At 48.1% G+C, this 12738-nt stretch overlaps 1 pseudogene across 1 annotated transcript; it reads left to right on the forward strand.

The window, feature by feature from the left end:
* The first annotated feature begins 692 nt into the window (after nucleotides 1–692).
* LOC311307201 (uridine-cytidine kinase-like 1) lies at nucleotides 693–10903 on the forward strand (annotated as a pseudogene). Its single transcript has 15 exons — nucleotides 693–783; nucleotides 3740–3924; nucleotides 4072–4178; nucleotides 5319–5489; nucleotides 6227–6298; nucleotides 6502–6691; nucleotides 7176–7237; nucleotides 7356–7372; nucleotides 8216–8314; nucleotides 8437–8530; nucleotides 8687–8749; nucleotides 9461–9583; nucleotides 9805–9912; nucleotides 10094–10250; nucleotides 10818–10903. The product of its transcript is annotated as a uridine-cytidine kinase-like 1 (transcript).
* Nucleotides 10904–12738: the final 1835 nt, after the last annotated feature.

A 12738-nucleotide genomic window follows, 5' to 3' on the forward strand; every position in this document is an offset into this window, starting at 1 on the left:
AATGGAACTATCGTGCATTTCCCTTCAACCAGCTACACACCAGCCTACCGGCAGAATCCAAGGACACTGTCTATGACACGATCACAGTATCACACCAGGACAAAGTATTGATATTATCATCACTTAACAATCCAGTGGGCTATGCCATTCTGAGATCGTACTTCATGAAAGGACCAATGCACTGACAGCTCTTCATGATGATTATGTGGTCAGATGATGCCTTATTGTCCATGTTCATCATGTACATGTACATCATGTTTACCCAGTAGGCCTACATCTGCTGTGGAAAGTGTATGATTTATTCAGTTGTCTGATACCCCCCCCCCCTTTCTCATCTGTCTGTCTGTGTGTCTGTGTGTATGTCTCTGTCTGTCTGTCTGTCTATCTGTCTATCTATCTATCTATCTATCTATCTATCTATCTATCTATCTATCTATCTATCTATCTATCTATCTATCTATCTATCCATTTTTATTTCAGAAATAAAAAAAATAGCAGCAACAACATCTGTTTTGCCCACTTTTCTTTATTGTCGCCTTCCACTGTTTGTTGTGCTGTGTTTGTGTGGGAAAGTCATTATTTTAAAAAGTAGTGAAGACGTGAGCAAAAGCCAGCTATAGCTGCTAGGCTCAGAGTGCAGTCCCTGATCAACTACATTACCCATAATCCTTCGAGGCAATTATAAAGAATTCATGGCGCTTGTCAGCCGGTGTTCCGACTTCGAGGGCACAGGATCCCCATAGAAACGGAGTGCGGAAAAAAGATGTCGTCCCGCTCGGACAGGTAGCATATTTATATTTCACGTTGTGTCTCTTTCTGGGGGTGGTTAAACGAATACTCATTGTATAGCCTACGCCTCTAAATACCCCTTCGCTGCTGTGCTGACCCAATCGCACCGTGACCTTCTCATCTCCTCCCCTTCGATAACGAAGGGACGATTCTATAATATTTATGCCACCTGCTTGGATCTTAATTTTAAGGCCTAGACTATCGTTTCACGGGGTGGAAAAATGTAGTGACAATAATCATCATCCTGCCTACTTGTAGTCAGGGGGACCTGATGCGGTCGCTGAAGAGTAGGCTTATCACAGACGCGTCATCATCATCATAGCATCAAGCGAAGCCGTGTGGGAGTTCCCTCTAGCTCGACGCTATATTGTCTGATTGTCCGTTCCTTGCAACATTTTTGCCGGAACATTTATCCCTTCCAATGTAGACATCAGAAAGCGCCTGTTCCTTGCCCCTAGAATATTGCAAAATTGTCTCAAGCAGTGGTGTAGGCTACTGGTGGACGGAGTGTCCATCGACCCATAGTAGGCCTACAGGCTTCTTTAAACACCACTAACATAAAAAACGGTAACATTTCTGCTACAGTATACCCATTTCTCTCCCCATGTTCGTAAGGGTATCCTCCCAAAGAACACAATACGAAAAACATGCTCTTCAGACCTTGACTAAGCATGAATGAACGATGGCTGCCCACTGTCCCTGGAGCAGGACAGCTTGGATGGGAGAAATGCAGGGAACAATGTCCTCCTGCGACACCTGAAGAAAGCATGTATGTGTTGTGCGCTGTGTTCGTTGCTCAATGTCACATTGTGCCCAATAAAAAGACCCTTGAATTCCTTAAAAAATTAGTCACCACTACACCCTTGGTCTTAAGCTCAACTCCCCACCTAATTAGGTCCAGCGAGGCCTTGAAGATAGGCTACTGCTTTTAGATGAGTGATAAAGTTTATAATAGACAGCCACATAAATCATATTTGTCCTGCAGTTTGCTTGTATGCTGCCCTAAGCATTAACTTTAACTCAACAAGATTGATCAACAGAGGACAGTCTCTACTAATACCAGCCAATCCTCTTAAATTCAGAACAGACTGAGGTAGAAGAGAGAGAGAGAGAGCATGTCATTGTCCTCTCTCCTCTGGGTAGAGATGTGTTGGGAGGAGTATGCATGCCTGACTGGGATTAGATTGTCGTGACAGGGAGGGTTATGTCAGAAGTGGATTTGACCCAAGGTAACTGTACAGTATGGTCTTCTGAGTACCTCGCCTCCCTGGTGAGCGTTAGTGAGCGTGCGTCCTGCTTTGAGAGGTACTAAGGAGCTGAGCTGGTGGACGGTCAGAAGTTATTTTCTGAGGCAGACATGACTCTACCGGGCTACACAGGAGCAAGGATCTCAGGCTGCTGGTCACTCGGACCTGACCGCAGGTAAGGGACCCCTGTCGTTCTCCTAGCGTAGCTCTGTCCTCGGCGCTGGAGCCGTGTGTAACGGACGGAGGCGGTTCTGTCAAATGTGAATGCTGCCTTTGTTGTTGTGACCAGGAGCACGGCACGGCCAGAGCTATAAATAGCCACATAAGACTCTGAGCTGAGGCTGTTGTGTGAAAATAGAGAGACTGGAGACTGTTCAGTAGATCCAGAGGGCTGGACAGTGACACGTCCACTCAGCTCACATGGTCCTACGTAAGTTGGTCACTGAGGGGTGCAATCTGCCATTGTTCCCATATGCTGTTTTCACTCTCTTCTGAGTGTGCGAAACGTAAATGCTTGTCAACTCCCTGCTGACCAAAATACCAGAGACCAACTACCAGAGAGGTATCGCCTGTGGAATATGAGATATTTCAAACAGTGTAAGATTCTAACCCCAATGACAAGTGACAATGACTGTGACAACCAGATCACCAGAACACTGCAGCTCTGGCAGGACAGTACATGATAGAAGACTATCCAGAAGACTATCCAGAAGACTATCCTGAAGACTATCCAGAAGACTATCCAGAAGACTATCCTGTCTTTGCGAGGCCCAGTCCACCACTACTCTCTCTGTAACTAGAGCTTTTATTAAACACCTCCCTTTCTCTGTTCCAGACAGTTGTACTTAAGACATTTCACAAGTAATATGTAGCTCACTCCAAACCCCTGAATCACTTCATACACTTTAATTAATTACAAGACTTTAGTCGAGAAAGTGTGTAACTTATTCAGGGCTTTTCCTGGCTCAGAATGGGTCTTTGGGGGGTGATGCACACACCATTTTTGGGGAAACCTTTGTTTTATGCCGAGTAGCCTGCCACTATATACTATAGGCCTTTATTATTCGCTGTCGTTCTGACTGAGCTCACTTTTCACAATCGCGGTAAATATCCTGACATGACACAAAATGGATATGAAGCCAAAATGTTTAAGATACCGATAACCTGTCTATTAATTATCTCGATTACTAGTAGTTCAAACCATGGACAATGCAAGAAAGAGGGATGGGCTGCACTTGAAACAAGCTATCTAACACATTTGGAGAGGATTTGAATTGCTATTTTTAATCTATTTTTTTAGCATTTTGGCACTGGTGATTTTCCTTTGGCTCTGGCTAAAATCTCTTTGGGGAATGCGCCAAAAATTCCTCTACGCAGGAAAAACCCTGGACTGACTACATAATACACCGCACGCATACATATGTCCATAGAGTAGAGAGAGCAATTCTGACTCTAATGACACAAGCTTGAACTTTGATGGGCGGACTGGGCCTGCCTGTGTAACCCACGTCAAGGGCTTGCCCAGGGTGGGATTCAAACCCACGTTCCACAAGCTCACCCGCTTGTGCGGCGGACACGCCGATCGGGACGTCCCTTTCGGAGGGGCTGTCGGCTCCCCTTTGAGGAGTGAGTTTCACCGGCTACTCCACGTCTCCCTGGGTTGCCCCTGCTGTGAGCTGCCCGTGCTGCTGTGTGTGTTTCAGCGGGAGTGGGGAGGACTCTCTGGACCGGCTGCTGCCCCCCGCCAGCGCCCCCCGCAGGAAGAGCATCTCCCTGAGCCAGACGGAGCCGTCGCTGCTGCGCACCGGCACGCGCACCATCTACACGGCGGGCCGGCCGCCCTGGTACGACGAGCACGGCGCCCAGTCCAAAGAAGCCTTCGTCATCGGTGTGTGGGTCACGGACGCCATTGTTGCAAATCCATATTAGATACAAGTAGTGTTAGAAAGTGTTCAAACTTCATATACGGTAGTAACACACACACGCGCACGCACACACACACACACAATATAAGCATGTTTGTTTGTCCGGGTAGGGTTGTGTGGGGGCAGTGCCTCGGGGAAGACCACGGTGGCTAATAAGATCATCGAGGCTCTGGACGTGCCCTGGGTGGTGCTGCTGTCCATGGACTGCTTCTACAAGGTGACCAGGTCGCTTAGCTGTGTGTGTGTGTGTGTTTGTGGATGTTACTTGCATGCTCTGTCTGTTCACCTCTTTTAATTAGGCCTATGGCTTCCATCCTTCATACATATGTACTGTATGCTATGTACACATACTGTATGTACTGTATGTGTGTGTATCGTGTGTGTGTGTGTGTGTGTGTACATGTCTGTCTTGGTACAGTTCAGTGTCTTTCTGGGAGAATATGGTAGAGAGAAATAACTCCTGCACACTGTCTTCTTCACTTGCAGTCAATAAATGTATTATATGTAACATTATGTATAATAAATGGATTGACTGCAAGTGAAGAAGACGGTGTGTGAGAGTTCTTTACTAAAGTTGACCCTTGGTCCTCTCCGACGCACCTGTCACTCTGCAGGTGTGGAGGGGTTCTACTCTTTAATGGTTGAATGTAACATTATTTCACTGACCCCAAATCACCTGGTCTCAATTGTACACATGCTACATGGTAACAACATTATTAATGTTTTATTACTATGTTATTACGCTGATTCTCACTATCCACTGGGCTTGTCACTGTTTGTTTTGAGGGGTCGGTTTAAGTGTCATGATTCCTCTGACTGTTCTGAGCCTGTGAGTGAGCCTAGGCAGAATCCCTCAGTGCTCACATGGCGCGCTAATCTCCCTCTCCCTTTATAGAACAGCAGAGGACAACACACTGCCCCCTGTCTACATGAACATGCACACAGATGCACACATACGCACACACAGACACACACATACACACCCATTCATTTTCCTTCCCTTTGAAAAACATTGCATATCCTTGTATTATTTTGAGCACATGCTAACACATGCTAGTTTAGTCCGGTGCATTGCCTGACATTTCTTTCCAAAATTCAACCCTCCCCCTTTAAACCGGCCATAATTCGCTAGCTTGTTATTGTTGACCACTCACTCTGGTACATCACCATATATGGCATAGCGTTGTTGCTGTGCTGTTGCGTTGTTGTTGTTGTTGTGATCTGAGGTCAGTCTCCTGTGCTCTGTAGTGTTGTCTCCCGGGTCGCCAGTGTTGCTGTTGTTGTTGTTGTTGTTGTTGTCGTCGTTGTTGTTGTTGTTGTTATTGTTGATTTGAAGTCAGTCTCCTGTCCTCTGCAGGTGTTGTCCCCTGAAGAGCAGGCGCTGGCTGCCAGTAACGACTATAACTTCGACCACCCGGGCGCCTTCGACTTCGAGCTGCTGGTCGCCACCCTGCGCCGGCTCAAACAGGGCAAGAGCGTCAAGATCCCGGTGTACGACTTCACCACGCACGGCAGACAGAAAGACTGGGTAGCGTAGCAGCGCCACATTGCCAAATAATATGTCAAAGAGGAATTTGATTAAACTATTGTCTAGAGCCCGACTGATATCAGATTTCTGTGTCCGATACCGATATTGATTTAGGAGAGTCTTACTGTAGCTGACCGATACCGATATTTTGGACCCATATATAAAAAAAAGTGCTACATTTTCAAATCAAGCTGAAAAACTGAAAAAAAAAAAAAATCTAATTATCACAATATTCAGTGTCAATATATGACAAGAACATTTCTGTTTGAATGAACAAAAACAAAAAATGCACAAATGAACATGCCATTTTAGCAATCTAACATGGACCAGGACCTGTACCACTGGCGCCATGGTTAGCCTCTCCAGTCTCTAGTACTGCCACTCAAGCAGTGGCAGATTATAAAATAGGAAACAAAGCTTCTCAGCATTTTGACCTAGGAGAGATGTTTTTAGTTAGTTTTTGTTAACTATAATAACCGTTTTTATTTTATTTTACAGCGTTTAAGTGGAAAATACAGGCGGAAATAATGGTTTTTAAATAGGGACATATCGGCTGCATAACGGCCGATACCGATGTCGTTAAAAAGGTCAAAAAACAGCCGATATATCGGCTCTTCCGATATATCGGTCGGGCTCTACTATTGTCTGTCAGTAGTAGTACACTGACTTCCTAGGTTAAATGCAATTATTGTAAACTACAATAAATGACTAATGTAATGTCTCTCTCCCTGATGTAGAAAACGGTCTATGGTGCTAGTGTGATCATCTTTGAGGGAATCATGTCCTTTGTAGACAAGGAACTTCTACAGGTAAGGTTGTGCAACCCCTTTTTTTTTTTAGATGACGTCTGTCATATAGAGCAGGAAATAAGTAAGAGCACAAAGAGAGCAGCTCAATCATAACCTTTCTAATTTCCAGTGCCTCGAGTACGGGCTTTCTAAGTGCTACTATGCCGGTGCTTTCTAAAGTGCTACTACACTCTACCACGGTCCTGTGTCCTGTCTGTCCGCAGCTGCTGGACATGAAGATCTTCGTGGACACGGACTCGGACATCCGGCTGGTCCGACGGCTGCGGCGGGACATCACAGAGAGGGGGCGGGACATCGAGGGGGTCATTAAGCAGTACAACAAGTTTGTGAAGCCGGCCTTCGAGCAGTACATCGAGCCCGCCATGAGGCTGGCCGACATCGTGGTGCCTCGAGGTGAGAGCCGTGTCACCTCTCAATACCGCCTCCTCAGGACCGATGGTGTCATCCTGTCTACACAGCTATACAAGCCGCTATACAGCTCTCTCTCTCTCTCTCTCTCTCTCTCTCTTTCTCTCTCTCTCTCTCTCTCTCTCTCTCCCTCCCTTCCTCCCTCTCCCTCTCCCTCTCCCTCTCCCTCTCCCTCTCCCTCTCCCTCTCCCTCTCCCTCTCCCTCTCCCTCTCCCTCTCCCTCTCCCTCTCCCTCTCCTCCTCCCTCTCACTCTCTCCCTCCCTCCCCCCTCTCTCTCTCTCTCTCCCTTCCCCTATCTCTCCCTCCGTCCCCCCTCTCTCTCTTTCCCTCCTCTCTTTCTCTCTCTCCCTCCCTCCCCCCTCTCTCTCTCTCACTCTCTCTTCTTCTCTCTCCCTCTCCTCTCTCTCTCCTTCTCTCTCCCTCTCCTCTCTCTCTCCCTCTCCTCTCTCTCTCCCTCTCTCCCCCCAGGTGGAGGGAACATGGTGGCCATTGATCTGATCGTGCAGCATGTCCACAGCCAGCTGGAGGAGGTGAGTAGGGGGCAGCGACGCTGAGCCTCATTGGTTCATCAGAAGATGGCGCCACCCTGTGGCGGTCTTCCTCTCTCCTTCATGCTCTCTCTCTGTCTGTGCTTCTCTCTCTACGCAGCGTGAGCTCAGTGTCAGGTAGGCCGGCCGCGTCTCTCCTCTGTCTTATGTGTGGTCCCTGTGAACCAGTGCGCCAATGCATGTAGCTGAGATGTGCTGATGGTGTATCCCTCTTGTTTGGACTCTCTCTTTCCTCTCTATCTCTCTCCTCTCTGTCTCTCTTTCTCCTCTGGGTCTTTCTCCTCTCTCTCTCTCTCTCCTCTCCTCTCTCTCTCTCGGTCCTCTGTCTCCCTCTCCTCTCTCTCCTCTGTCTCTCTCTCCTCTCTCTCCTCTGTCTCTCTCCTCTCTCTCTCCTCTCCCTCTTCTCAATTCGATTGAGTTCAATTCAATGGGCTTTATTGGCACGAAAGAACAAATGTTCATGTAACCAAAGCAACAGTGGGATTACAGAAATAACTGTAGATCCACATACACACCTTAATACACAAACGTGCATGCAGCTACATTACACAGCTGCAGTTTGCACCTACACATGAAATCATTCACACATACCTATACAGTAGGTACAGATACAGTATTCAGGATTTATGAATATTGAATGCACCGGAAGTACATTTTATATACTTCCTATGCATTCAACATTCAGAAACCCTGCATTGTAAAGAAACTTAGGTGAAACACAACACAATACATACGATTCAACAATGTAATTTAACAAAATGTGTGTAAAATTATAGCAACACAAGCAATGAGCTAATTATTTAGGTTGGCTTATTATTAGTTGTTCTCATGTTTTTTGTACTAATTTAGCAGCAATTAATGCTCCTCTCTCTTCTCTCTCTATCTCCCTCCTCTTTCTCTTCTCTCTCTCTCTCCCTCCTCTTTCTCTCTCTCTCTCTCCTGGGTGTTTGGGGGTCCCAGGGCGGTCCTGGCCTCGGCCCAGCAGACCCATCCCCTCCCCCAGACCCTCAGCGTGATGGAGAGCACGCCGCAGGTCCGAGGCCTGCACACCATCATCAGGTCAGACGCAGACAGAACCGGCCTGGTCACGCTCGCCTGCCACCCCAGCCCCCCCCCGCGCTCCCACTGCTGCTCCTCTAGAACCTCCATTTTGTTTGTCCCTCCCCTCTCTCCCGACGCAGGAATAAGGAGACCAGTCGAGACGAGTTCATCTTCTACTCAAAGAGACTGATGCGCCTCCTCATCGAGCACGCCTTAACGTTCCTGCCCTCTCAGGTGTGTGTGTGTGCGTGCGTGCGTGCGTGTACATATACGACAAGGCGTATTTTGCCTGTGAGATGGCGAGGACTCTGTGCGTACAGTAAAGAGGACTCTGTGCGTACATTAAAGAAGACTCTGTGCGTACAGTAAAGCCCTCCTCTCCCGTGACAGCGCTGTACGGTGCAGACGCCGCAGGGCCCGGAGTACGAGGGACGCAGCTACAGCGGCAGAGGGGTGAGTCCCCCATACATCAGAGGGGTGAGTCCCCCATACATCAGAGGGGTGAGTCCCCCATACATCAGAGACATCAGAGGGGTGAGTCCCCCATACATCAGAGGGGTGAGTCCCCCATACATCAGAGGGGTGAATCCCCCATCCATCACAGCACAGCACCTAGCACCGCTGGCCTCACAATGCAGATGAAGAGACGGACGGACGGACGGACGGACGGACGGACGGACGGACGGACGGACGGACGGGCGGGCGGGCGGGCGGGCGGGCGGGCGGGCGGGCGGGCGGGCGGGCAGAAAGAAAGAAAGAAAGAAAGAAAGAAAGAAAGAAAGAAAGAAAGAAAGAAAGAAAGAAAGAAAGAAAGAAAGAAAACTTAATAATCCCAAATGGGGAAATCCCCTTGTTGTAGCACATGAACAACATACTGTAAAACACACAACGCACAATAAAAACAGTAAAAAGATATCACACAAGGGCATTAAAAGGCACAATCAACTATCAAAATCCCCAAAAAGTGCAGTACAATACAATAAGATCGCAATCTAAAATCTAAAATGTCAGTTCATTTTAAAATGTCAATCTAAAGTGTCAGTTAAGTCCATGGCATGGCGCCCCGCCAGTCAGAGGATGCGTTAAAAAGTCTAATGGCGGCTGGTGCTGAGTGGACCACGACGACTGAAGCAGTTCCCACCCCTCCCCCCCCCCCCCCCTCAGATCACGGGCGTGTCCATCCTGCGGGCGGGGGAGACCATGGAGCCCGCCCTGAGGGCCGTGTGCAAGGACGTCCGCATCGGCAAGATCCTGATCCAGACCAACCTGGACTCGGGGGAACCCGAGGTGAGGGAGGAAGCCCGACGCCGACTTGATTCATCTCTTTCTGACTCCTCCTCAAAAGGGCACGGACCAAAACTAATTTTTGGTGATGTTGTTGTTGTTGTTGCATCATCTCTTTATTCCTGTTATTCCACCTCACCGAGTTGTCTCCTTGGTAACTAGATTCGCCCCCTTCCTGATTTTGTCTCCATGGTAACCCTGTCTCTCTCCCCTGGCCTCTCCAGCTGCATTACCTGCGTCTGCCCAAAGACATCGGCGACGACCACATCATCCTGATGGACAGCACCGTGTCCACCGGCGCCGCCGCCATGATGGCCGTACGGGTCCTGCTGGTGGGTGGCCACACTGACGGACACGCCCCTCATGATCCACCAATCAGGGGTTGTTGTCTGCAGTATGTCTAACTAGTCGTATGGCTTCCAAAGTTTAACCTTGAGTCCGATTTGCTTTTTTCTCAGCCTAAAAAAACTCAAAAACTGTGTTTGTTTGTTTATTTGTTTGTTTGTATTGCAGGACCACGAGGTCCAGGAGGAGAACATAGTGCTGGTATCTCTGCTGATGGCGGAGCTGGGTGTCCACTCCGTGGCCTACGCCTTCCCCAAGGTCAAGATCATCACCACCGCCGTGGACAAGAGTCTGGATGACCTGCTGCACGTCATCCCTGGGATCGGTAGGCATGCCCAACCACAAACACTAGTTAGGTGGGCACACTCAACCACAAACACTAGTGAGGTGGGCACACTCAACCACAAACACTAGTGAGGTGGGCACACTCAACCACAAACACTAGTGAAGTGGGCACACTCAACCACAAACACTAGTGAGGTGGGCACACTCAACCACAAACACTAGTGAGGTGGACACACTCAACCACAAACACTAGTGAGATGGGCACACTCAACCACAAACACTAGTGAGGTGGACACACTCAACCACAAACACTAGTGAAATGGGCACACTCAACCACAAACACTAGTGAGGTGGGCACACTCAACCACTAACACTAGTGAGGTGGGCACACTCAACCACAAACACTAGTGAGGTGGGGGGGAGTCAGTGTTGTTGGGTGCCTACTGCTGGCTACACCTCAGGGATACACACTGTAGTGTGGCCCTGCGCTGTATTCCGTCTCAAAGATGTGCCCACACAGTGCTCCTTCTTTGTATAGCAACCCTCGCGTCGCGAGACCTTTATCTAAAGTAGGTCTCAGTCCGTTGTGTGTTCTCTGTTGTCAAAGGGGACTTTGGAGACCGCTACTTCGGGACAGACGGTTCGTCCAGTTGGAGCGACAAGGAGGAGCCGGAGCGAGCCTCGTCCTGCTGAACGCAGCGACCAATGCAGAGGGCCTTCTGTACAGGTCCAACAACACAGCCATGCCAGTCACATTACCCCTCAGGTTTCACTCAGCAGGTAGACACAAACACGCAGTCAACATTCAACCGTATGTACAGTAATGATATGTACTGTAATGATATGTTGTTTTCTGAAGTATGTGACAGCTGATAGTTTGCACTGAAATGTGATGATGATGATGATGAGGAATTAGGCCGTGCTCACGCTAGACGTCTTTTTTTTAACGGCCAGCGCCTTTTTCACATGCAGCCTTATGGGCAGCGCAGAAAAGCGCTGTGTGAAGTCAGGCGCCTTTCTTACAGCTGACCAATCAGGACAATTCACACTACACAGAGTTATATTACATGAGTCACAAACAATACAGCAACATACACATGAAAGAGTACTACTGTAATTCATTCGCCATCATTTTAGTTGATGGCTATTAATTTATAGTAGGCCCTATATAATATTACTAATTTAGTTGACGTTAAAGATAAGGTTGATAACGGTTGTGTCTACGTCGTCTAGAATGTATGATTCCCATTGTTACGGTTACAGAATACTCAGGCAGAATGCACTGACAAGGCGCAGAAGGCTGCACTTTTCCCCAAATTAAAAAAAAAAAAAAAAGCAGCCAAGTGTGAACACGGCCTGTTCTGCATCTACACAGCTGGGTTGTTTGTCTGTGTCAGGAGAACACATCCAACTGAATCAGTTGAATCCCCTCTGAATGTTATTTTTAGGAGGTGGATGATGAAATAGTACTTTATGTATCGATACTACCTTGCTCTGTGTGTTACACAAGATCACCCTTAAATATCTTAAGCATTTCTAGTAGTACTTTGGCTTTTCCTACGTTAAATGCAATTATTGTCGCTTTGGATAAAAGCATCAGCTAAATGACTGTAATGTAAAAAATGTAATGTAATTTCCTTTTATATACTGTATCAATCACATTATCTCAGCTACAGTAGTAGTTGGACATTTGATATGAAATGAAACATGATTGAAAGGAGGAGGCGGGGTCAGGGTCCCTTTGTTGTGGTGTGTGATACACACACCTGCATGTGTCCAACAACTTAGTTCACAGTGTACATACATAAGACATGAACAGGGAATAGTTTTCTTGTGGATAACATGGATACCCTTGTTTACATGGATGGCTATTGGGGTTTCAAATTAGCAACTGTTGATTTAGTGTCCAGACCTGATGATTCTGCAGTGTCCTGACCTCCATCCATCCATCCATCTTCATCCGCTTATCCGGGGTCGGGTTGCGGAGGCAGCAGCTCCAGCAGGGGGCCCCAGACATCCCTTTCCCTAGCAGCATCAACCAGCTCTGCCTGGGGAATCTTTAGCCGCTCACAGGCCAGTGCGGAGATGTAGTCCCGCCACCTAGTCCTGGGTCTACCCTGCGGCCTCCTCCCAGCCGGACATGCCTGGAACACCTCCCTAGGGAGGCGCCCAGGAGGCATCCTCACTAGATGCCCGAACCACCTCAACTGGCTCCTTTCGACACAAAGGAGCAGCGGCTCTACTCCAAGTCTCTCCCGGATGACTGAACTTCTCACCCGATCTCTCAGGGAGACCCCAGCCACCCTCCGGAGAAAACTCATTTCGGCCGCTTGTATCCGTGATCTCGTTCTTTCGGTCATGACCCATCCTTCATGACCATAGGTAAGGGTCCTGACCTGTCATCAGTAAAGTCTGCCTGAGATTAGGAAATGGTGTCCTCTTATACACACACACACACACACACACACACACACACACACACACACACACACACACACACACACACACACACACACACACACACACAC

This window comes from Borostomias antarcticus (genome assembly GCF_949987555.1).
Source record: "Borostomias antarcticus genome assembly, chromosome: 3".
Lineage (NCBI taxonomy): Eukaryota > Metazoa > Chordata > Actinopteri > Stomiiformes > Stomiidae > Borostomias > Borostomias antarcticus.